Consider the following 26,196-nt stretch of genomic DNA (forward strand, 5'->3'; position numbering starts at 1 on the left):
AACAATCGACCTGAAGAACTTGACTGCTGACTGTGCTGTCACCTTCCTCACTGCTTCCACTTCCGGCCACTTTGTGAACTTATCGATTGCAACGTACAAGTACTCAAAGCCCCCGACTGCTCGGGGAAAGGGGCCGAGGATGTCGAGCCCCCAGACCGAAAATGGCCAGGATAAAGGGATCGTCTGGAGAGCTTGAGCTGGCTGGTGTATCTGCTTGGAATGGAACTGGCACGCTTCACACTTGGTTACTTGTGCAGTTTCATCCTGGAGGGCTGTCGGCCAAAAGAAACCTTGCCGGAATGCTTTGCTGGCAAGTGTCCTTGCGCCAACGTGGTGACCACATATGCCTCCATGTATCTCTGCCAACAGCTTCTGTCCATCTTCCCGGGAAATACACTTCAATTTCACGCTGTTGAGTCTTCTTCTGTACAGTGTGTTGTCGACAAACTGGTACATACTTGACTGCCGGGCTACTCTTTCCGCTTCTTCTTGCTCTTCGGGAAGTTCTCCTGTCTGAAGGAAACGGACAATCTGCTATGCCCATGCTGGAGCTTGTGGCTCGACAACAAGGACTAAAGGCACATCTACTGCTATGGGAACATCCGCTTCTACGGCGAGAACCTACGGCTCAGCCGGAGCTTGACATTCCCAGGCAAGCTTGCCGGAGCGAAACTTGTCGGGAGCGTCTGCTTCAATGGAACAAACCCTAGGGCTTGCCGGAGCAGACTGCTCCTCAGCATTCTTGGTGTTGGTCTTGGGGACCTTCTTGGCGGCGGCTTCGGGAAGCTCTGCCGGAAAATAGTCACCAGAAATCAAATTCCTCTTCTTGCTCTGTCCAGTTGATGGCGTTACGGACGGTCGAGTTAGCTTGAGCACAAAGATCCCTGGTTCCACAGGTAACTCAAGTGCGGCGCACTTTGATAGGCCATTGGCAATGTCGTTCTGAGCTCTTGGAACATGCTCCATCTGTAGGTCGTCAAAGTGCTCTTCTAGCTTTCTCACTTCGTCAACGTAGGCTTCCATCAATGGACTCTGATAGCTCTTGTTCACTTGGTGGACGACAAGCTGCGAGTCACCCCTGACAATGAGCTTCTTGATCCCAAGGTCTGCCGCGATCCTGAGACCGGCAATCAAGCCTTCATACTCTGTAGTATTGTTTGTTGCTTGCTCCTTGGGAAAGTGCATCTGGACTACGTACTTGAGGTGCTCTCCGGTGGGTGCGACAAGCAGCACGCCAGCGCCGGCGCCTTGCAGCGAAAAGGCACCATCAAAGTACATCAGCCACTCTTTGCTTGCTTCCTCGACGGGGATGCTCGTTTCTGGAATTTCTTCATCTGGTGTTGGCGTCCACTCTGCTATGAATTCTGCCAATGCTCTGCTTTGGATAGTTGAAGTACTCTCAAACTTGAGGCCAAAGCTTGACAGTTCCAGTGCCCACTCAACAATCCTGCCTGTCGCTTCTGGATTCTGTAGTATCCTCTTCAGCGGAAAACGAGTGACAACTGTGATCTCATGAGCTTGGAAGTAATGGCGCAGCTTTCTCGAGGCCATGAGAAGGCCGAAAAGCAATTTCTGCACGCCAGAGTACCTTAACCTAGCCCCCTGCAGAAGGGAACTGACAAAGTAAACTGGGCGCTGTACCATTCTCTTCTGTATCTTCTCACGCGTCTGCGCAGATCCATCCTTGTCGGGACCAGAGCTTGTCGGGGAAGCCCCCTGCTTGTCGCGGGATGCGCCTGCTGTGGTTGCTGGCTCGTCATCTGCCTCCCTCTCCGCCACTAACGCAGCACTAACCACTTGATTGGTTGCCGCTATATACAACAGCAACCTCTCTTGTGGCTTAGGTGCGACAAGTGTTGGAGTGGAGGACAGGTATCTCTTCAAGTCCTGCAGCGCAGCCTCCGCTTCCGGAGTCCATTTCATTGGACCTGCCTTTTTCAATATTTTGAAAAAAGGCAGCGCGCGCTCAGCAGACCTAGAGATAAACCTGCTGAGAGCAGCCACGCAACTGGCAAGTCTTCGTACATCCTTGACGCGCTTTGGTGCTTCAATCTGCTCAATGGCCTTGATCTTGTCGGGATTGGCTTCAATTCCCCGCTGGGACACGAAGAACCCGAGAAGCTTGCCGAAGGGGACTCCAAACACACACTTCTCGGGATTGAGCTTGAGGCTGATCTTGCGCAGATTTGCAAAGGTCTCGTCTAAATCTTGAATTAGAGTTGCCTTGTCCTTGCTCTTGACCACTATGTCATCCATGTAGGCTTCCACATTTCTGTGTATTTGTGGCTCAAGAGCGACATGGACTACCCTTGCAAATGTTGAGCCAGCATTTTTTAAACCGAAAGGCATCCGTATGAAACAGTACGTGCCACATGGAGTGATGAATGCGGTCTTCTCCTCATCCTCTTCTGCCATGAAGATTTGATGGTATCCTGAGTATGCATCAAGAAACGAAAGAAAGTCACATCCGGCCGTGGAGTCAACAATCTGGTCAATGCGCGGCAAGGGAAATGGGTCTTTGGGACAAGATTTATTAACATCGGTAAAGTCGATACAAAGCCTCCATTTCCCGTTTGCCTTGCGCACGACTACAGGATTGGCCAACCACGTAGGATGGAGCACTCCTCTGACAAGGCCTGCTGCTTCCAATTTCTTGATTTCTTCTGCGATGAATTCTTGGCACTCCACTGCTTGCTTCCTGACCTTCTGCTTGACGGGCCGCGCATGAGGACAAACGGCAAGATGGTGCTCAATTACTTTCCTAGGAACACCGGGGATGTCAGACGGTTGCCATGCAAACACGTCGACGTTCGCCCGCAGGAAAGCAATGAGCGCGCTTTCCTATTTAGGGTCAAGAGTGGCACTGATGGTGAAGGTACCACCAGTGCCGTCCTCCTTGGCGGACACCTTCTTGGTCTCTGGCGGAGCTGCCATTGTCTTCTTACACTTGCCGGTGGAGCTCGATGGTGCGTCCTCGACGGCAGCGCAGCACTCCGAAGAGGTGCGCTTGCCGGAGTGGGCATCAGAACTCTTGCCGGACTTGGTCTTCTTCTTCCCCCCGGGAGCTTCAACGGCAAGTGACTTGCGATCTGTTGCGGCTGCCGCTTCCCGGTAGATCTTGTTGGCGCAGATAAGAGCATCCTTCTTGTCGCCGGGGATAGAGATGACGCTTATCGGGCCTGGCATCTTTAGCATGTTGTATGCGTAGTGAGAGGCTGCCATGAACTTGGCGAGTGCTGGACGGCCGAGTATCCCATTGTAAGGCAATGGAAAATCGGCAACGTCAAAAGTGACCCTCTCAGTCCTGAAGTTCAATTCGCTGCCAAATGTTACTGGAAACGTGACCTTCCCCTTCGGCTTGCTCCTTCCCGGGTTGATTCCTTGGAATGTGCCGGTTTCTACAAGCTCGCTGTCAGGGATCTAGAGTTTCTGGAGTACAGCGGAGGAGATCAGGTTCAAGTCGGCCCCGCCGTCAACTAGCATCTTAGTGACCTTGAGGTTGTGGATAGTTGGTGAAACCAACATTGGCAAGCACCCGACTGCAGTTGAGCGATCAGGGTGGTCCTCAATATCAAAGATGATAGGCGTGCTGGACCATTTCAGAAGCTTACGTGACTCGACAGGTGGTTCCGCCGCATTGACTTCCCGCACCCACTGCTTGAGTTGGCGGTGCGAAGTATGCAGAGAAGCACCGCCGTCAACGCACAAGACCTCTGTGGCTTTCTAGAACTCCTGCTCACTGGTCTCGACATCATCCATGTCTTCGTCGTCGTCGTCATCTTCATCCTTGTCGCGGCTGCGGGGAGGTCTGTCTTCTTGCCGCTGCTTGGCCTTGCCGCGGCGTCCTCCCCGGCCGGCGCGCTTCTTGCCCGATTCTCCAGCGCCTCCTTGGGCCCTCTCCTTGTCGCGTCGCTCGTATTCAGCCTTTTGCTGCTGGACAAGCTGCTCGACCTTCTTGCAGCTCTGGAGGTCATGGCCCTTGGTGCGGTGGATCTTGCAGTACTGCTTGTCGGTGCCGTCCTGCTTGTTGGCGACCGCCACAACTTGGCAGTTGGTGCATGCGGCAATCTCCTTGCCGGAGCTACCAACTTTGGCTTTCTTGGCGCCACCTTCGTTGCCGGACTGCTCAATGACTAGCACATCTTTGCCTTTCTTCTTCCTGTTGTTCCGCCGCCGGTTTTTCTTTGCCGAGGCAGCATCCTTGCTGTCAGATCCTCCTGCTTCTGTATTCTCTCCGGGGAGTTTCCTCCCTTCCTCAGCACGTGCACACTTGTCGGCCAGGGCGTACAGCTCACTGACGTCTCTGATCTTACACATCGCCATCTCCTCCCGCATCCTGCGGTTACGCACGTTCTGATGGAACACGCTGATGACCGCGGCAGGGTGGACATTTGGGATGTTGTGTTGTACACGGCTGAATCTCTGAATGTACTTGCGCAGGGGCTCTCCTTCCTTCTGGGTGAGCAGGTGAAGGTCACTCTCTTGGCCATGAGGTTTGTGGCCGCCTGTAAAGGCACCGACAAACTGATGGCATAGGTCTGCCCAGGAGGATATGGAGTTCTCCGGCAAATGCATGAGCCAGGACCTGACGTTGGGCTTGAGCACCAGTGGGAAGTAGTTGGCAAGGATCTTGTCGTCCTTCCCCCCGGCAGCTTGCACCGCGATGGTGTAGATGCTGAGGAACTCCAACGGATGCGACTTGCCATCGTACTTCTCTGGTACGTCTGGCTTAAAATTCTTCTTGCTGGGCCACTGGACTTGCCGCAGCTCACAAGTAAATGCAGGACAACCTATCGCGTACGGCAAGTCGCCTGGTTCCCCTGGCGCATGCATGTCAACAGAGGGCCCAGCGCGCTGGTCTGATTGACGCCGCACTTCTCTTCGGCGCTCGATGCGAGTACGAGCGTCTTCTTGCTGTCGTTCGTGAAGAACTTGGCGCTGATCGCGACGAGCTCATGGATCTGATGACGCGGTGGAGTCGCTGTCGAGGTGGATCCGGCGAGTCGGCGATCTTGGCCTTCGGGGCGGAGAGTGCACAGTGGTTGCACCCCCACCGGTCTTGTCGCCACCGGCTCGTGCCTGGCTGACTTGCCGCGGCTGCGATGTGCTCGGCTGCCGTGGAGTGTCGCCGTTGGCGAAGCCGATGAGACTTTGAATGGTGGCCCTCCAGTCATCAATCTTGTCTGCCGCTGGAGGGTAGTTTAGGAACAGTTGAGCTCGCGCCAAAGCTTCTGCTGAAGTGACGGGTGGCGGCGGCGAACGGCGTGAGGAGCGGGATATGCTCGGACTTCTAACTATGTTAGAAGGAGCAGTATCTCGTCCAGGCGACCGTGCCCCGCTCATGCCAGCATGTTGGCGGGCATGCTGGTCTTGAGCACTCCGAGATCCACCAGCTCGATCTTGGTCCAGCAAACGTATGGCACTGTGAGTACCATGACGCTGCCGGTCCCGCGCCTCCTGGGATGGGCGCGGTGCATGTACGGACGCCGAGGTCTTGGAGTGCGCTCGGTCATTGTGGGAGCCGACTGCGCCGCCGATGGGCAGCGCAACCTTGTCCTTGGACCTGGCAGCATCGTGAGCTCCCTCGTCGACGCCCGTTCTTCCGCCGGCGTCTACCCCACCGGCCGTTTGCTCCGGCGGTGGTGGGTTCGGCGCGGACGGAGCAGCCGCCTCCGAAGCCTTCTTCTTCGGCAGCATGTCGATGAAGACGATGAAGATTTAGCTCGTATGAACGCCGGATCAGGTTCACACAACCTCGACGCAGCCCCCTACCTGGCGCGCCAAAGATGTCAGGGGACTAATCCACGAACACCTATGGGACCGGCAGACCAAGCCCCTTTCGGTTCGGCAGGGGGGCGGAGAGCGCACGAAGAGCAGATCGAGGCGAATACACACGAGCAATTTACCCAGGTTCGGGCCGCACGGATGCGTAAAACCCTACTCCTGCTTTGTGGTTTGTATTGAGTTCTTGCTCGGGAGCGCTGAGTGCTACAGTACACACCAGCAGCTAACGAGACCGAGCGTGAGTGTTCTCTCCTCCCTTCCTCCTCTATGTTGCGCATGGGCCTCCTTTTATATGCTCAAGGGGTCACCGACAGGTGGCAACGTAGACAAGGGTAAAAATGGAAAGGTTGCGGTTGGTACAGCTACCTGCTACAGTGTATCATACCTAACCCTGACGGCAGGGGACAAGGGCATTAAATGCCCGTCTGCGTCGCCCAAATAGTGCAAAAGGGACCGCCAGGGACGCCACCGCTTGCCACGATGGCAATCTTGTCAGCGCCGCTTGCCACCGCGCACCGCTGGCTGCACAGCCTCCCGCCACGTACACCTGGAAGGGTCCAAGAGCGACACGTTGGTGGATGTGCTGGAGCGCGGGTACAGAAAGGTGGCTTGCCGTGGCAAGCGCCTTGCCGCGGTCGTTGTCTTGTCGCGTCCGGGAGCTTGTCGCTCACCGGGCCTTGCCGGGACGCGTGGCGCGTCGCGGCAAGTTCCTTGAGATGCCTTGGTTGGCCTTCCCGGCAAGCTCCTCTTGCTGGGGTCTTGTCGCCTTGGCTTGGATACTTTGTCCTTGAATGCCTCCAAAGGAACCACGGAGGTCCTTGGCGGTCACCCGGCAAGCTTTGCCGCGGGATGCTGCGACTGCCCGTGCACAAGTTCGGGATACTAGGGTACCCCTACTCCAGTACACCGACAGGAGCCCCCGCACGTCTTGTTAAAGCAGAGATCGTGTCCCTTATTCCGGGATTCTCATCAATACGGGCGTGGGTAACCCAACCGCGCCATTGATTACGGCGCTTGGGAGATAAGCGAGTTTTACCAGGCTGGTGGGGACATGTAGTTGCGTCCACCCATATAAGGGGATAAGGATCCACCTTTTCACCTACGCCTTCTTCCTCCTTCGCCTATCCATTCTTGCGCACTCAAGCTCCAGCGCCCAAGTCCGCACTCCCCACCTCAACCTTCTCCAGCCATGTCTGGAGCGGGAGGCAAGTGGATGGTCTCCTCCGTCACGGAGGGACACATCAAAAAGATGAGGAAGGCCGGATACCTGTCTAACGACATCGCATACCGGCTTCCCGAAAAGGGGCAGCTCATCCTCACCCCTAGGCCCCATGAGAGGGTGGTGTTCCTCCCCCATTTCTTCCGCGGACTAGGCTTTCCTCTCCACCCATTTGTCCGGGGGCTCATGTTCTACTACGGTCTGGATTTCCACGATCTGGCCCCGAACTTCGTCCTCAACATCTCGGCGTTTATTGTCGTGTGTGAGGCTTTCCTCCGCATCCGCCCCCATTTCGGCCTATGGCTCAAGACTTTCAATGTCAAGCCGAAGGTGGTGCGCGGCAACCAGGCGGAGTGCGGAGGCGCCATGGTGGGCAAGATGGCCAACGTCCTATGGCTCGAGGGCTCCTTTGTGGAGACCCTGAAGGGGTGGCAATCGGGGTGGTTTTACATCACCGAGCCACGCGACAACGAATGGGTCGCACCCCCTGAGTTTCGATCCGGACCCCCTACGCGGCTCACCTCCTGGAAGGAGACGGGCCTATCGTGGGGTAAAAAAGGAGAGCTGACTGGACTCCAAACATGCGTCAAAACCCTGGTGGACAAGAAGCTCAAACTTGTCAATGTAGTCCAGGTTATGCTCATCCACTTGATCCTCCCGTGCCAACAACGGGCTTTCAACCTGTGGGAGTTCGACCCGGCGCGGCACCAGACTCTGAGCAGGCTCTTCGACACGATGTACGAAGATGCCTGGAAGGTGCTTTTCAAGGGCGCCGTGGCTCCCGCATCCGCTACTGAGGATCGCGGATTCAGTGCACAGCGTCACGCTCTTGCGGTAAGCTGCTTTTTCCTTTTACATGGTATCAGTTTTTCATAGTTTGACTCCATGCGGAATCTAAGCTCCCTTTCCTTTGACAGGATTGGCAGGTGACGTCCGGACAGATCAGCTGTCCGGCCCCTCTTCCCGAAGGCCCAGCGGATGCTCACTTGGCGAAGCTGCTGGTTCCGGCACCCTATGTGGTGCCGGAGAGGAAGGTCAAGAAGAAGGCCACGGGGACTCGAAAGAGTGCCCGCTGCCCGGAGGTGTCGGATTCATCATCCGACGAATCCAAGACGCACTCCTCCCGTGAAGACGAGGAGGAGGAAGAAGAGACCCCTCCCCCTCCAGCGGGGGAAGGGAAGAAAAGGAAGGCTGCCCCAACTGGGAAGGCCGAAGGGTCCAAGAAGGGGAAAACCCTTCCTCCGGACTATTCTACCAACGCCGACGACGTCGGAGAGGAGTGGGCGCCCAGGGCCAAGCCCCTGGCCAAATCGTAAGTATCCGGATACCAGAGTAATTCATAGTATTCGTTTACTGCACAGCTTTCCCTTACGTCGAATATGTTTATGCAGCCCACCCAAAGACCGGCTCGACGCGTCGTCGAGCGGCTCACTGGACTCATCGGACGTGAACTCGCTTCCGATGGCTTCCTCCCCCGCCCTACGGACGACACCGAAGTGTTGTCCCAACAGGTTCCAAGCCGGGAGGAGGTGGTCCCGGAGGCGCCGCAAGGAGACCTCCCAGACTCCAGGAGTAAAGGGGGTGAAACCCCCCCAGGGCACCAAGCCCGGCTCTAGGCCGGACACCGCTCCGAAACCTTCAAAGGTTCCAGAGTCCGGCGGGCGACCTCCTTCCAAGAGGAGCCAGCCCACTGTGCCGGCGACCCCCGTCCAACCGGAGGCGCCGAACAATCTGTTGGAGGCGCTCCAAGGCGCCTTCATCGACGAGGGGACCGCACTATTATGAGTGCGGTGATCCAGAAGGTTCAGTCCACCAAGAGCGGACTGATTGAAGCTTGTACTAGCCTTTTAACAGGCTTTGAGGTAAGTAAAGAATGTGTAAATAATATTACCGCATAGACAATAGCCCCTGATGCTCAGTTTGGCGTTCGGGAAGAAAAGCCGAATAGAGGATCAAATAAAATTCGCAGGAGTCTAACAAAAAGGTGTCAATATGCGTGTGCAGGTTTCCCTGCTTGCGTCCGCCGCACTGACTGTGGAAGTGGACACGCTAAAGCAGAACCTCGAGCGGTCCGAGCAAGAGCTCGGGCGTGCCAAGAAGCAGCTCGAGGACAAGGAAGGTAAGAAATACCTTGTTTAAATATATATAAAAAGGTGCAATTGCAAAAAATGACAGGATTAACGTGGCTATTGTAGGGGGGCCACGTCTGAGGTGGCGACCCTTAATCAAGCGCTGGTCAAGGCCGAGCAGAGGGCGGCCACGGAGCGCACCGAGCGGGAGAAGTATGAGGCCGAGGTTGGCAAGGTACGGCAAGACCTCCAGGCTCTCATGGAAAAGCATGAGAGTTTGGAGCTTGACTCAAAGATGCGAGCGTCCGAGCTCGCGGTGGCTATGGAAAATGCCAAATCTGCCAAGGCCGAATCCCAGAAGACCCTCTAGGAATTGGATGAGGTGAAGAAGATAGCGGTGGGTAAGGCATTCTTTATGCAAAGCAAACACATAAGCGTGAGTTACTTGTTACTTACCCGAATCCGGAGCTCTCCAGGAGCGTTCGCAGATCTTCCCCGGAGTGTATCTGATGCCGTTGCATTCTATCGAGCCGAGGAGGGCAGCTCAACGGAGAAGGTATTCTGGTCTCAGTACGCTGAGGCTGGACACCCCGTGCCCCTGAGCGACCAGCTGAAGCAGCTGGTCGAGCTCCACAAGGCGGCCGAACAGGCCATGAGGGGCCTCATAGTTTGGTTGTGGCCTGGAGAGGCTCTGCCAGGGACCTATTTCGGGCTGGTGCGGCGGCTGCTGGAGGCCTGTCCAAGGCTCGAAGTCATCAAGTGCTCCGTCTGCATTGAAGGTGCCCGTAGGGCCCTTGCCCGTGCTAAGGTGCACTGGGGCAAGCTGGATGCTGAGAAGCTTGTGAAGGACGGGCCACCGCTGGGGAAAGAGCATCGCAAGCCCGAGAATTATTATAAGGATGTTCTAAAGGGTGCCCGCCTTGTGGCGGATGAATGTTCTATGGATGTAATTTTTGAGTAAAACTCGCTCGTTTTGTCCTGTGCACTGAAAACTTGTTCATATGCGCTAAGCAATGCTGTTTGAATTTAAAATATTACCTTCTGTGCGGCTGTTTATCAATTCTGAGAGATGGCGAGTCGTCGGCTTCTGCCCCCGTGCCGCTAGTGCTGGGGTGTTCGGGGATAAACATGAGCGCTCTTTTTCCCATGTTTGGGTCCTTCGAGGGAGGCGCTCAGCCCAACAAACAAGGCAATCGGACTATAATGCGTGAACACTCTCACTTAGCCATAGAATTCTATAATTTTAAATTTCGGCGAAGCCCCTGGTATTCGGAAGACCGAGTTCAGGGCGCTATCCACGTCTTGGCCGAATAGAGCCGACTCCTCGCCCTAAGCGGCATAAGTCTTTTGGGACTCGAAAAAACCTCTCGAACAGCGACCAGCTCTCGCTTCATCATGACAGTCAGTTTTAGCTTTCTCCACAGAGGTGCTCGACCCAGCTCAACTGGGGCACAATCGCAGTGGTTCTCCTAGTGCTACCTTAGCCGATATAGCGGAACGTAAGGCACCAAAACATAGGAGTCGGGCAAACCCAACTATTGACCCAAGACATAATTCGGAGCCGATGCATATAATGCTATAAGTTCGGGGTGCCGCACTTGTTAAAGTGTTCGGACTTCTCACACCATATTGAGGGGTGCTAAAGCCCCTGGCGTATTTTGGCCGTACCAAAGTGTACGGGTGCAACATGTCGTTAAGGAACATATATAAATATAAAAAAGGTAATGCAAAAATGGACAAAAGCTATTCATTGTTTATTAAAGAGGGTTGTGATCAAAGCAGAATGATACAATTAATGCGATAAGAAAAAGGTTGGACTATGTGACATGTCCGTTCCAGGGGCAAGCTGCGGAATAGTATGCGAAACAGGTATACTGCTCGTGATAGAGACCACCTGGGAGTTTCGTAATGCGGCGTGGCTTGTCTGCTTACCTGGTTCTTGCATCGTTTGTGCGGCAATTGAACTGCCAAACAGGCCTTCCGAAGAGTGGAGTCCTGAAAGTAAGAGAAAATTAAAAAATCGGCAGCCCCTGGTACGGTTGAAGTCGTGTTTTGGGCGTGCCGTGATGGTGCCCCTCCCCCTGTGCCCATGGTATCTCTAGAGCGTAGTTATGTATGCGAAGTACTGGCGTCGCCTTTTTGTGAGGGTTGGGGTTGGGGCCGCATTGCTACGCTTGCTCGAATCGTGCCAGGCGGTCTTGTTGTAGGTTACTCCGGGCGCGCTTTCCGGTGTCCGGTCATTTAGTGGCCGGACTAGAGAACTGCCTGGAGATGCTGCTTTGTACTTCCGCTGCAAGGGCCGCCGTGTGCTCCTCCGTTTGAAGGGAGCATTCGGTGTTTCCATTGACCGTAATTACTCCTCGAGGGCCTAGCATCTTGAGCTTAAGGTATGCGTAATGCGGTACCGCATTTAACTTAGCGAATGCGGTTCGCCCGAGCAGTGTGTGATAACCACTGCGAAACGGGACTATGTCGAAGATTAACTCCTCACTTCGGAAATTATCCGGAGATCCGAAGACCACTTCAAGTGTGACTGAGCCTGTACAGTTGGCCTCTACACCTGGTATTACGCCTTTAAAGGTCATTTTGGTGGGCTTAATCCTCGAGGGATCTATGCCCATTTTTCCGCACTGTATCCTGGTAAAGCAGGTTCACGCTGCTGCCGCCGTCCATAAGGACTCTAGTGAGATGAAATTCGTCAATAATTGGGTCTAGGACCAATCGGCGAATCTGCCATGACGGGTGCTAGTGGGATGGTCCCTTCGATCAAAGGTGATCGGGCAGGAGGACCATGGGTTGAACTTTGGGGCGACTGGCTCTAACGCGTTTACGTCCCTTAACGCGCGCTTCCGCTCCCTCTTGGGGATGTGGGTTGCATATATCATGTTCACCGTCTGCACTTGTGGGAGAAAACCCTTCTGCCCACTGTTGTTCGGCGGCAGGGGCTCCTCGTCATCGTCGCTATGCAGCCCCTTGTCTTCATTTTCGGCATTTAACTTGCCTGCCTGCTTGAACACCCAACAATCCCTGTTGGTGTGATTGGCCGGCTTTTCGGGGGTGCCATTTATCTGGCACGAGCGATCGAGTATTCGGTCCAAACTGGACGGGCCCCTAGGATTCCTTGTGAATGGCTTTTTCCGCTGACCGGATTTAGAGCCTCTGAATCCGGCATTAACTGCCATATCCTCTGCATTGTCGCCGTTAATGCGGCGCTTCTGCTTGTTGCGATGCGACTTGCCACTACTGTCCCTGGTGTCCGAATTACCAGGGTTCTTGGTCATATTGTTGCTACGAGCAAGCCAGCTGTCTTCTCCCGCGCAAACGCGGGTCATGAGTGTCCTGAGTGCTGCCATAGATTTCGGCTTTTCCTGTCCAAGGTGCCGGGCCAGCCACTCATCACGGATATTGTGCTTGAAGGCTGCTAGGGCCTCAGCATCCGGACAGTTGACTATTTGATTTTTCTTTGTTCGGAACCGTGTCCAGAATTGTCTGGCCGATTCCTCTGGCTGCTGGATTACGTGACTTAGGTCATCGACGTCTGGGGGTCGCACATAAGTGCCCTAGAAATTGTCGAGGAATGCGGCTTCCAGGTCCTCCCAACAACTGATTGATCCTGTTGGCAAGCTGTTAAGCCAATGCCGAGCTGGTCCTTTAAGCTTGAGTGGTAGGTATTTGATGGCGTGGAAATCATCGCCACGGGCCATGTGGATATGAAGGAGATAATCCTCGATCCATACCGCAGGATCTGTTGTGCCATCATATGATTCAATGTTTACGGGTTTGAAACCCTCGGGGATTTGATGATCCATTATTTCGTCTGTAATGCAGAGTGGGTGTGCGGCGCCTCTGTACTGGGCTATATCATGAAATAGCTCCAATGAGCCTTGTCTACTGTGTTCGGCCCCACCGAATTTGTGGCCGGCGTGACGGTTACCGTCTCGAGCCGTGGGGCGCCCACGCGACCCGTAGATCGATCTTGTTTGCCTTGCCTTGTCCTCCAGCATGTCTCGAAAGTCCGACACATATTCCCGTGTCTTGGTACGGGGTGCGGCTTGGCTGGAGGGCCGAGAGGCCTCTCTGTTGCGGCCACGAGTTGGCCGATCGGCCGCATCAAGTGCTTCCTCCTCTAATTGGGGTAGCAACCTGCGCTTTGGGTAGCTCTTGGAGGGGCGTTCGAATTTATGCTCTTCGGCCGCGAGGACTTCAGTCCATCTGTCGACTAGCAAATCTTGATCAGCTTTAAGCTGTTGCTGTTTTTCTTCAGGCTTCTTGTCGTGGCTATAAGCCTGCGTTGAAAACGCTCTTGCTCGACGGGATCCTCTAGCACGACGAATTCGTCGTCGTCGAGGCTTGCCTCGTCTTCGGAGGGAGGCATATAATTATCGTCCTCGACCTCTCTGTCTGCCGCTCTCTCATGAGGGCTGGTTTCTCCATCCTCCTGTGCTAAATCTTGCTGGAGGGGGTTTTCTTCGGCACTTTCCGGAGTATTATTATCTCCCGTGCTGGAATCACCGTGTTTGTTTTGGCGGGATTTTGAGCGGCGCCGCTGACGCCGGCGCTTAGGCTGTTTCTTGGAGGGGTCATCCTCCGCTGTTCCATCGCCATCTCCCTCTTTTGGGGTGTCCACCATGTATATGTCATACGACGAGGTGGCTTTCCAGGGCCTAGTAAGCACTGGTTCTTCATCATCTCCTTCATCGGCGTCCATACCGTCGATGTCTTCGGAGTCGAAATCGAGCATGTCGGTTAAGTCGTCGACAGTGGCTACAAAGTGGGTGGTGGGTGGGCTTTGAATTTCTTCATCATCCATACCCCAACCTCGCTGACCGTAGTCCGTCCAGGGCTCTCCTGATAAAGAGAGAGACTTCAGTGACTTCAGGATATCGCCGAAAGGCGAGTGCTGAAAGATGTCTGCGGTAGTAAACTCCATGATCGGCGCCCAATCGGATTCGATTGGCAGAGGCGCGGAGGGTTCGGAGTCCGGAGAGGAGTCCGGCTCCTTGGAGTCACGAGTCTCACGGAGTGCGGGGCTGGTGTTCGGTTCAATCGCCATTGGGATCGCAACCCCCAAGGCAGCGTCCAACCGCCCATCCTCGATCGGCGCAGTTGGCTCCAAATAAAGGATCGGAGCCGATGCGGGTGCGGCCTCCAGGACACTGTTCGGCGGCAGAGCTAGGTCATGCTCGTCGGGACAGTGCAGCGCGCTCGGCAGTGGCTCGAATCCGTCGAAGATCAAGTCCCCGCGGATGTCAACCGTGTAGTTTAAACTTCCGAATCTAACCTGACGGCCAGGGGCGTAGCTTTCGATCTGCTCTAGATGGCCAAGTGAAGTGGCCCGCAGTGCGAAGCCACCGAAGACGAAGATCTGTCCGGGGAGGAAGGTCTCACCATGGACTGCATCGCTGTTGATGATCGTTGGAGCCATCGAGCCTGACGGCGACGACACAGAGGAACTCTCAATGAAAGCACCAATGTCGGTGTCAAAACCGACGGATCTAGGGTAGGGGGTCCTGAACTCTGCGTCTAGGCCGGATGGTAACAGGAGGCGAGGGACACGAAGTTTTACCCAGGTTCGGGCCCTCTCGATGGAGGTAAAACCCTACGTCCTGCTTGATTAATATTGATGATATGGGTAGTACAAGAGTAGATCTACCACGAGATCGAGGAGGCTAAACCCTAGAAGCTAGCCTATGGTATGATTGTTGATGTGTATGTCGTCCTACGGACTAAAACCCTCCAGTTTATATAGACACCGAGTAGGGTTAGGGTTACATAGAGTCGGTTACAATGGTAGGAGATCTTTATATCCGTATCGCCAAGCTTGCCTTCCACGCCAAGGAACGTCCCTTCCAGACACGGGATGGAGTCTTCAATCTTGTATCTTCATAGTCCAGGAGTCCGGCTATCCGAACACCCCCTAATCCAGGACTCCCTCAGCTGCCAAGATGCCAACTCAAGAGGAGGCATCTGAGTACTTTTTGAAAAGCAAGCAGGACCAGCTTGGTTATTAGATAGCATCATCTCTGAGGATTGAGAAGGGGTTGGCCACCCTAACTCAAAACTAGGAGAGCCTGGAAAGAATCATGGAACAAAAATTCTATGATTTAGATGTCAAAGTAACTGAGATTCAGTCTGTTGTGGAGCAGCTACAGGATGACATGCAGGAGAGGAAGGGCAAGACAACCACTAATTCATTTGCCAGAGTGCCTCGAGCTTAGAGATCTACTGTAGTGCCTGTTCCAGACACCAGAGTCACTTCATCTGCACCAGCTACAGCTCCAGCGCAACCAGCTCCAGCACCTACCCTAGCAGCTCCGTCTACTTCAACTGAAGCCTTCGTCCTTGGCGTTCTTCGGACACCACCACCCGAAGACCAAGCCTGAGAGACGTTTTAGTGCTATGCATTTTCTATGAACTTTTTGGTAACTTGTTGTCAAAGGGGGAGAAAAATGTATAGATCATACGCTTCGAGAGAGAGAGTTTGCTTTTGTTCTCTCTTGTCTTCTTGGTTGAACTTTGTTTGTCTTTTATTTGCTTGAGATACTATGCTATTATCTGTGAGACATTGATGATCATGTGGTTGGTCATAAGCTACACTTATGCTTGTTAGATGATATTATCTTACTTATCCTTATATGATCATTCACTTTGCTTGGTGATGAGTGCATGTATTTAATTCTTATCATTTTGAGCGCTCCACCAAGATGTATGTGACATGGAAGAGTAACCCATGATCCTAACTCATTGTGCATTTGCAGTCCAAAGCAAATCTTAAGATATGCACAAATTTAGGGGGAGCTCTTGCTTTTCACATACTTCTCAAAGCGACAATATCTTTCACTCTTATTATCATTTGTCGAAGCTTTGATCTATATGTTGTCATCAATTACCAAAAAGGGGGAGATTGAAAGTGCAACTATCCCTGGGTGGTTTTGGTAATTCCTAACAACATATAGCTCATTGAGCTAACATTATTCCAAGATTAATATTTCAGGAAAAGCTCAATGAATGGCATGGCATGGATGAGGAAAGTGGATCCCTCAAAATTCTAAGGACAAAAAGTTTGGCTCAAGCTTCAAAATCAAGACTCTACATTTTATATTTTAGTGATCCAAGATCACATTGAGTCTATAGGAAAAGCCAATACTATCAAGGAGGGATGAGGTGTTGCTTAATGGCTTGCTTGCTCAAAGTGCTTAGTGATATGCTCCAAAACCCTCAACTACCTTCCCACATCCACATATGACCTAAACCAAAAGTCAAACTCGGCCCCACCGATTCTTTCTATCCGGCACCACCGAGTTTCAAATATCATAGCCACTTCCACAAACCCTAGGCAAATCGGTCTCACCGATAGGGATCTTGGTCTCACCGGGATGGGATTATAATCTCTCTGTTTCCCTTCATAACGTTTCGGTCTTACCGAGATGAGCGATCGGTCCCACCGAGATTGCAATGTAAACTCTCTATTTCCCTTTCGTAACATTTCGGTCTCACCGAGATGGGCGAATCGGTCCCACCGAGTTTACCTGACCAACTCTCTGGTTAGCCTATTACCAAAATCAGTCCCACCGAGTTTGTCTAATCGGTCACACCGAGATTACGTTATGCCCTAACCCTAACCATATCGGTCCTACCGAGTTGCATCTCAGTCCCACCGAAAATCCTAACGGTCACTAGGTTTGCTGAATCGGTCCGACCGAGTTTAACCATTCGGTCCCACCGAGTTTGGCAAATTGTGTGTAACGGTTAGATTCTGCGTGGATGCTATATATACCCCTCCACCCACTCTTCATTCGTGGAGAGAGCCATCAGAACATACCTACACTTCCAATACACATTTTCTGAGAGAGAACCACCTACACTTGAGTTGAGGTCAAGATATTCCATTCCAACCATATGAATCTTGATCTCTAGCCTTCCCCAAGTTGCTTTCCACTCAAATCTTCTTTCCACCAAATCAAAATCCTGTGACAGAGAGTTGAGTGTTGGGGAGACTATCATTTGAACCACAAGAGCAAGGAGTTCATCATCAACACACCATTTGTTACTTCTTGGAGAGTGGTGTCTCCTAGATTGGGTAGGTGTCACTTGGGAGCCTCCGACAAGATTGTGGAGTTGAACCAAGGAGTTTGTAAGGGCAAGGAGATCGCCTACTTTGTGAAGATCTACCGCTAGTGAGGCAAGTCCTTCGTGGGCGACAGCCGTGATGGAATAGAAAAGGTTGCTTCTTCGTGGACCCTTCGTGGGTGGAGCCCTCCATGGACTCGCGCAACCATTACCCTCCGTGGGTTGAAGTCTCCATCAGCATGGATGTACGATAGCACCACCTATTGGAACCATGACAAAAACATCCGTGTCTCCAATTGCGTTTGAATCCTCCAAACCATTCCCTTTACATTCTTGCAAGTTGCATGCTTTACTTTCCGCTGCTCATATACTCTTTTGTATGCTTGCTTGAATTGTGTGGAGATTGCTTGACTTGTGCTAAGATAGCTAAAATCTGCCAAGAACTAAAATTGGGAAAAGGCTAGATTTTTATTTGGTCAAGTAGTCTAATCACCCCCCCTCTAGACATACTTTCGATCCTACACAAGGGAAGAAACCCAAGTCTGGACCTAAACCTGAGAATGAGTGCTTCTACTGCAAACAGACTGGTCACTGGAAGTAGAACTGCCCCAAGTATTTGGCGGATAAGAAGGATGGCAAGGTGAACAAAGGTATATGTGATATATATATGTTATTGATGTGTACCTTACTAGAGCTCGCAGTAGCACCTTGGTATTTGATACTGGTTCTGTTGCTAATATTTGCAACTCGAAACAGGGACTACGGATTAAGCAAAGACTGGCTAAGGACGAGGTGACGATGCGCGTGGGAAATGGTTCCAAAGTCGTTGTGATCGCCGTCGGCACGTACCTCTACATCTACCTTCGGGATTAGTTTTAGACCTAAATAATTGTTATTTGGTGCCAGCGTTAAGCATGAACATTATATCTGGATCTTGTTTGATGCGAGACGGTTATTCATTTAAATCTGAGAATAATGGTTGTTCTATTTATATGAGTAATATCTTTTATGGTCATGCACCCTTGAAGAGTGGTATATTTTTGTTAAATCTCGATAGTAGTGATACACATATTCATAATGTTGAAGCCAAAAGATGCAGAGTTGATAATAATAGTGCAACTTATTTGTGGCACTGCCGTTTGGGTCATATTGGTATAAAGCGCATGAAGAAACTCCATACTGATGGACTTTTGGAATCACTTGGTACTTGCGAACCATGCCTTATGGGCAAGATGACTAAAACGCCGTTCTCCGGAACTATGGAGCGAGCAACAGATTTGTTGGAAATCATACATACTGATGTATGTGGTTCGATGAATATTGAGGCTCGCGGCGGGTATCGTTATTTTCTCACCTTCACAGATGATTTAAGCAGATATGGGTATATCTACTTAATGAAACATAAATCTGAAACATTTGAAAAGTTCAAAGAATTTCAGAGTGAAGTGGAAAATCATCGTAACAAGAAAATAAAGTTTCTACGATCTGATCGTGGAGGATAATATTTGAGCTATGAGTTTGGTCTACATTTGAAACAATGCGGAATAGTTTCGCAACTCACACCACCTGGAACACCACAGCGTAATGGTGTGTTCGAATGTCATAATCGTACTTTACTAGATATGATGCGGTCTATGATGTCTCTTACTGATTTACTGCTATCATTTTGGGGTTATGCTTTAGAGACAGCTGCATTCACGTTAAATAGGGCACCATCAAAATCCGTTGAGACGACGCCTTATGAACTATGGTTTGGCAAGAAACCAAAGTGGTCGTTTCTTAAAGTTTGGGGCTGCGATGCTTATGTGAAAAATTTTCAACCTGATAAGCTCGAACCCAAGTCAGAGAAATGTGTCTTCATAGGATACCCAAAGGAAATTGATGAGTACACCTTTTATCATAGATCCGAAGGCAAGACATTTGTTGCTAAGAATGGATCCTTTCTAGAGGAGTTTCTCTCTAAAGAAGTGAGTCGGAGGAAAATAGAACTTGATGAGGTAACTATACCTGCTCCCTTATTGGAAAGTAGTTCATCACAGAAACCAGTTCCAGTGACACCTACACCAATTAGTGAGGAAGCTAATGATGATGATCATGAAACTTCAGATCAAGTTACTACCGAACCTCGTAGGTCAACCGGAGCAAGATCCGCACCAGAGTGGTACGGTAATCCTGTTCTGCAAGTCATGTTACTTGACCATGACGAACCTACAAACTATGAGGAAGCGATGATGAGCCCAGATTCCGCAAAATGGCTTGAGGCCATGAAATCTGAGATGGGATTCATGTATGAGAACAAAGTGTGGACTTTGGTTGACTTGCCCGATGATCGGCAAGCCATCAAGAATAAATGGATCTTCAAGAAGAAGACAGATGCTGACGGTATGTTACTATCTACAAAGCTCGACTTGTTGCGAAAGGTTTTCGACAAGTTCAAGGAGTTGACTACGATGAGACCTTCTCACCCGTAGTGATGCTTAAGTCCGTCTGAATCATGTTAGCAATTGCCGCATTTTATGATTATGAAATTTGGCAAATGGATGTAAAGACTGCAATCCTGAATGGATTTCTGGAAGAAGACTTGTATATGATATAACCTGAAGGTTTTATCGATCCAAAGGGATCTAACAAAGTATGCAAGCTCTAGCGATCCATTTATGGACTGGTGCAAGCCTCTCGGAGTTGGAATAAATGTTTTGATAGTGTGATCAAAGCATATAGTTTTATACAGACTTTTGGAGAAGCCTTTATTTACAAGAAAGTGAGTGGGAGCTCTGTAGCATTTCTAATATTATATGTGGATGACATATTGTTGATTGGAAATGATATAGAATTTCTGGATAGCATAAAATGACACTTGAATAAGAGTTTTTCAATGAAAGACCTCGGTGAAGCTGCTTATATATTGGGCATCAAGATCTATAGAGATAGATCAGGACGCTTAATTGGACTTCCACAAAGCACATACCTTGATAAAGTTTTGAAGAAGTTCAAAATGGATCAAGCTAAGAAAGGGTTCTTGCCTGTGTTACAAGGTGTGAAGTTGAGTAAGACTCAATGCCCGACCACTGCAGAAGATAGAGAGAAAATGAAAAGTGTTCCCTATGCTTCAGCCATAGGCTCTATCATGTATGCAATGTTGTGTACCAGACCTGCTGTGTGCCTTGCTATTAGCCTAGCAGGGAGGTACCAAAGTAATCCAGGAGTGGATCACTAGACAGCGGTCAAGAACATCCTGAAGTACCTGAAAAGGACCAAGGATATGTTTCTCGTTTATGGAGGTGACAAAGAGCTCATCATAAATGGTTACGTTGATGCAAGCTTTGACACTGATCCGGACAATTCTAAATCGCAAACCGGATACGTGTTTATATTAAACGGTGGAGCTGTCAGTTGGAGCAGTTCTAAACAGAGCGTCGTGGCGGGATCTACATGTGAAGCGGAGTACATAGCTGCTTCGGAAGCAGCAAATGAAGGAGTCTGGATGAAGGAGTTCATATCCGATCTAGGTGTCATACCTAGAGCATCGGGTCCAATGGAAATCTTTTGTGACAATACTAGTGCAATTGCCTTGGCAAAGGAATCTAGATTTCACAAGAGAACCAAGCACATCAAGAGACGCTTCAACTCCATCCGGGATCAAGTCCAGGAACATAGAGATTTGCAAGATATATACGAATCTGAATGTTGCAGACCCATTGACTAAGCCTCTTCCACGAGCAAAACAAGATCAGCACCAAGGCTCAATGGGTGTTAAAATCATTACGGTGTAATCTAGATTATTGACTCTAGTGCAAGTGGGAGACTGAAGGAAATATGCCCTAGAGGCAATAATAAACTTATTATTTATTTCCTTATTTCATGATAAATGTTTATTATTCATGCTAGAATTGTATTAACCGGAAACATAATACATGTGTGAATACATAGACAAACATAGTCTCACTAGTATGCCTCTACTTGACTAGTTCATTGATCAAAGATGGTTAAGTTTCCAAACCATAGACATGAGTTGTTATTTGATCAATGGGATCACATCATTAGGAAAATGATGTGATTGACTTGACCCATTCGTTAGCTTAGCACTTGATCGTTTCTGTTTACTGCTATTGCTTTCTTCATGACTTATACATGTTCTTATGACTATGAGATTATGCAACTCCCGAATACCAGAGGAACACTTTGTGTGCTACCAAATGTCACAACATAACTTGGTGATTATAAAGGTGCTCTAAAGGTGTCTCCGATGGTACTTGTTGAGTTGGCATAGATCAAGATTAGGATTTGTCACTCCGATTGTCGGAGAGGTATCTCTGGGCCCTCTCGGTAATGCACATCACTATAAGCCTTGCAAGCATTGTGACTAATGAGTTAGTTGCAGGATGATGCATTACGAAACGAGTAAAGAGACTTGTCGGTAACGAGATTGAACTAGGTATTGGGATACCGACGATCGAATCTTGGGCAAGTAACATACCGATGACAAAGAGAACAACGTATAGTGTTATGCGGTTTGACCGGTAAAGATCTTCATAGAATATGTAGGAACCAATATGAGCATCCAGGTTCCGCTATTGGTTATTGATCGGAGACATGTCTCGGTCATGTCTACATAGTTCTCGAACCCATAGGGTCCGCACGCTTAAAGTTCTGTGACGATCGGTTTTATGAATTTATATGTTTTGATGTACCAAAGGTAGTTCGGAGTCCCGGATATGATCACGGACATGACGAGGAGTCTCTAAATAGTCGAGACATAAAGATTGATATATTGGAAGCCTACATTTGGACATTGGAAGAGTTCCGGGTAAAATCGAGATTTTACCGGAGTACCGGAGGGGTTACCGGAACCCCCAGGGGGCTAATGGGCCTTGTTGGGCCATAAGGGAAAGAGAGAGGGGCCGGCCTAGGGCAGGCAGCGCGCCCCCTCCCTCTGGTCCGAATTGGACTAGGAGAAGGGGGGCGGCGCCCCCCCTTTCCTTCTCTTTCTTCCCCTTCCTTTCCCCCTCCTAGTAGGAGTAGGAAAGGGAGGAATCCTACTCCTACTAGGAGGAGGATTCCTCCTCCTGGTGCACCAACAAGGGCCGGCCGGCCTCCCCCTTGCTCCTTTATATACAGAGGCAGGGGGCACCTCTAGACACACAAGTTGATCACAAAGATCTCTCCCAGCTGTGTGGGGTGCCCCCCTTCACCATAATCCACCTCGGTCATACTGTAGCGGTGTTTAGGCGAAGCCCTGTTGCGGTAGCTTCATCAACATCGTCACCACGCCGTCGTGCTGACGAAACTCTTCCCCGAGCTCTACTGGATCGTGAGTTCGCGGGACGTCACCGAGCTGAACGTGTGCTGAACGCGGAGGTGTCGTACGTTCGGTACTGAGGATCGGTCGATCGTGAAGACGTACGGCTACATCAACCGCGTTGTCATAACGCTTCCGCTTAACGGTCTACGAGGGTACGTGGACGACACTCTCCCCTCTCGTTGCTATGCATCACCATGATCCTGCGTGTGCGTATGAATTTTTTTGAAATTACTATGTTCCCCAACAGAGGAGCTCCCGCCTGGTCCATCCACGATCGCCGGAGCGCCATGCGGAGCACGAGCTTCTCCTCGTCCTGGTCAAAGGGACTCGACAAGTTGGTGTTGGCCAGCACCACCCAGTTGATCTCGTCGGAACCGGAGGCGGCCATGGCGGAGGGGACGGAGGAGAGATTGGGTGGAAGGGAAGGGGACAAAGGGGTGCGGAGAGGGCGAGAAGAGTAAAGCGGAGTGGGGTTTGACTAGGGTTCTTCGTCCGGATGTGGTTTTTGTGGGGACGGTGGTGGGGGTCACATTTTTGGTGTTTTCAAATTGATAGAAAGGGTTTGCTAAATCACAGGACACTAGTATTGGTTACCACCATACCAGTATATTATAAACCATGTATTCCACTGGTGTCCCAATTTTGTGTCTACATTGCGTCTGCCAGATATCTTTGGGCAATGGAAGCAAATGCTATCAACGGGAACAACGGTTTTGTAGAGGTCAGGGGTGCCGTTGGCCTTGTTTGCTGTGCAATGCAACAGCAAGAAACGGTTGATGTTCGATGTTTTGAGTGGAAATGTCCCTGGAACAACCAACATTTTATTTCCGGATGCTCACCCAACAAAGGCTAATCATTTTCTATGTTTTTTTTGACTGTGAACTGTGGGGAAAACCCCCACAGCATATCAAAACTTTATTAAAGCCAGACAACAGTTACAACAACATGATTACAAAAGGTAACCGAAAGGAGAGGAGAAAAACAAAAGAAAATAAAAGGCGAAAACTTAAGGTGGCAAGAAAGAGATCCACTTGAGTAGCTCATCCTTGTATCCAGATTTGATTCGATGCTGCATCAGAGTAATGTCATGCTTGAAAGCTCCTCTCCATTTGTTGAAACTTGCCCTCTCTCCTCTGAACACTGTGGCATTTCTGATTATCCAGATATTCCAGCAGGCAATAAATACTACTTCATTGAAAAAGGGCTTATCAAAACTTCTCCCTGCCTGGATGACTAGGTCAGACATTGAAGTTCCAGCCGACCAATCGATCTGCAAATAATTCCAAACTCTGACACTGAAATTGCAGTTGAAGAAGAGATGGTCTCTGGTTTCTCTCGCTTGAAGGGGGCATAGCCTGCAAGTAACACCATCATCCATATGCCAGTGCCTTCTATCAACCATATCCTTAGTGTTGAGTCTATCCATGATGAGCATCCATGCAAAAACCTTGATCTTGATAGTGCAAGAGGATTTCCAGATCCAGCACAGCAAGTGGTTAAACGTTTCATTCTGAAAAACATGACCATAGAACAGCTTAGGTTTGTAAACTTTTGAGGAGCCCTGCCAGAACCATAAATCCTTACAAGCATCATCTCTTGTATGGGAGATCAACATACTTCTTATCAAGTTTAGCTCATCAAAAGCTTGAGCAGACAAAGGTAGGTGAAAGTGTTGGTACAAGTCAATTGAATCGAAGATGGCCTTAACACAAATCCATGGATCCTTGGCAAAAGAGAATAATTTTGGGAATCTAGACTGCAAGCTAGAAACGTGTACTGGTCGACTCTCCATGTCGCGTGTCGTGGAGACGTGTACTGGTCTGCAGTATTGGTAGCACTATGTCAAACCAACTCATTTACAATTCCATTACAGCTCCACTCAAGCTCTGTACACTTTTCAAGCATGCTTTACAAGGTACGCTCGTCCCTGGCAGTAAAGTAAACTCGTGAATATACATTACAAAATAAAATCATCTTTGTACGCGGCTCCCAAGAATGGTGGTCGAGCACGCATCCTACGCGGCGTGGACGTCGGCGGTGCCAGCGAACCATGGGCACCATGGCCGCTGGCGGACGCTCGCCGGGGTCGCACGTGAGGAGCCCCTCTAAAAAAACCTCGAACACGTCACGCGACAGGCGCTCCTCGGGAAACAGCTCGCGCGGCCGGCTGCCGCCTCGGCCGGTCAGCGGCTTCTGCCCCGCGTCGGCGAGCGGCGTGGATGCCATACCCATACACGTGCTACCGAGCACGCGGAAGATTCTCAGGAGCTGGTCGGTCGCGCTGTGGCCAGGGAACAATGGCTCGCCGGCGAGCAGCTCAGCCATGACGCAGCGGAGCGACCAGGCGTCCACGAGCTCGTCGTACTCCGGCTTCCCCAGGAGCATCTCCGGAGCCATGTACCAGAGCGTGTCGGCCTGACCGCGCGCGGCGGAGCGCGGCGCGCTCGCCATTGAAACGGCCAGCCCGAGGTTGCATATCTTCACCACGCCTTCGCCGCCGACGAGGATGTTCCCGGGCTTGATGTCCCGGTGGACAATGCCGCGCTCGTGCATCCTCTCGGCGCCGCCCAGGATCTGCCGCATGACGCGGCGCGTCTCCTCCTCAGTGAACGGCTCGTGGCGATCACGCAGAAGGCAGAACGTGGCCGAGGCTCGGGCCGACGTGCTCCAGGACGAGGCTGCACTGTCCGGTGCAAGCCGACGACGGACGGGTGGCCACGGCACGCCGCGAGGTAGCATGCCTCACGCAGCAGGTTGCGGCGGAGCGCGTGGTCACGGCGCCTCCTCTTGCCGTCGTCGGGTGAGCGGATGAGGCATTTCAGGGCGACGTCCGCGCCAGGAGCCGCCCTTCCCGCGCCAGCAGGTTGCGGTGGAGCGCGTGGGCGCGTCAGCTTGTAGTCCCGATGCGCCGTCTCTTGCGGGAGCCGGCGGCGTGGTCATCGATCATGGCGCCAATGGCGGCTTCGGCAGCGGCTACCCGCGAGACGGTGGCCATGGGGTTCCTACCCCCGCTGCTGGTGCGTGACGGTGGTCATGGGGTGGCCGTGAATGTACAGGGCAAGTTTTCGTGGCGCGCGCGCAACGCGTGGAGCGCATTTGCCGCCGTTCAATCGGATTCCGGCCGACTGGAGTGAAACGCGCTTCCGAATTCGATCGGGAGTACCGACTGGAGTACGGCCACCGCCTCGCCGGGAGATATAAGCTGCATTGGGGGCCTCGTGGTAGGCGATCGCCTTCTTCCTTCCCAATTTCCCCATCCAATCCTCCCCACTCCCCCATCCAATCCAAGATCGATCGCAGGAGCTCGCAGAAAAGCCGCCGCCGCCATGGCCGCGCAGATGCTCCGCCGGTGGAAGAGCTTCTACGGCGCCTTCGACCCCGTGGACGCCGCCATCGAGGCCGCCGACCCAGACCAATTTTCCCGCCACGTGTTCCAGCGCGCGAGGGGGGACCTGCTGGTAGGGCTCTGCAACGCCGCCGACGAGGAGCAGGCGGAGCGTATCTGCGGGATTCTCGACGACCTCATGGCAGAGTCTCTCGAGACGCTGAGGTTGGTTCCATCAACACCGGGGGTGCCCATCTCCACGGAACTCGCCGACTCTGTGCGCGCGCTGCGGGAGCACGACTCGGAGCGCGTCCGCCTCCTCGCGCGCGGCATCGTGAGCGGGTGGGAGACCTCCGTCCAGGACGACGTCCTCAAGGTCACCAAGGACGACGCCATGCCGATGAAGAAGCTACCGCAGCCCAAGGCG

General features: G+C 51.6%; 1 pseudogene; it reads right to left on the reverse strand.

The window, feature by feature from the left end:
• Positions 1 to 24,401: 24,401 nt before the first annotated feature.
• Positions 24,402 to 25,183, reverse strand: LOC119333763 (annotated as a pseudogene).
• Positions 25,184 to 26,196: the final 1,013 nt, after the last annotated feature.

Source organism: Triticum dicoccoides, chromosome 7A, assembly GCF_002162155.2.
Source record: "Triticum dicoccoides isolate Atlit2015 ecotype Zavitan chromosome 7A, WEW_v2.0, whole genome shotgun sequence".
NCBI lineage: Eukaryota > Viridiplantae > Streptophyta > Magnoliopsida > Poales > Poaceae > Triticum > Triticum dicoccoides.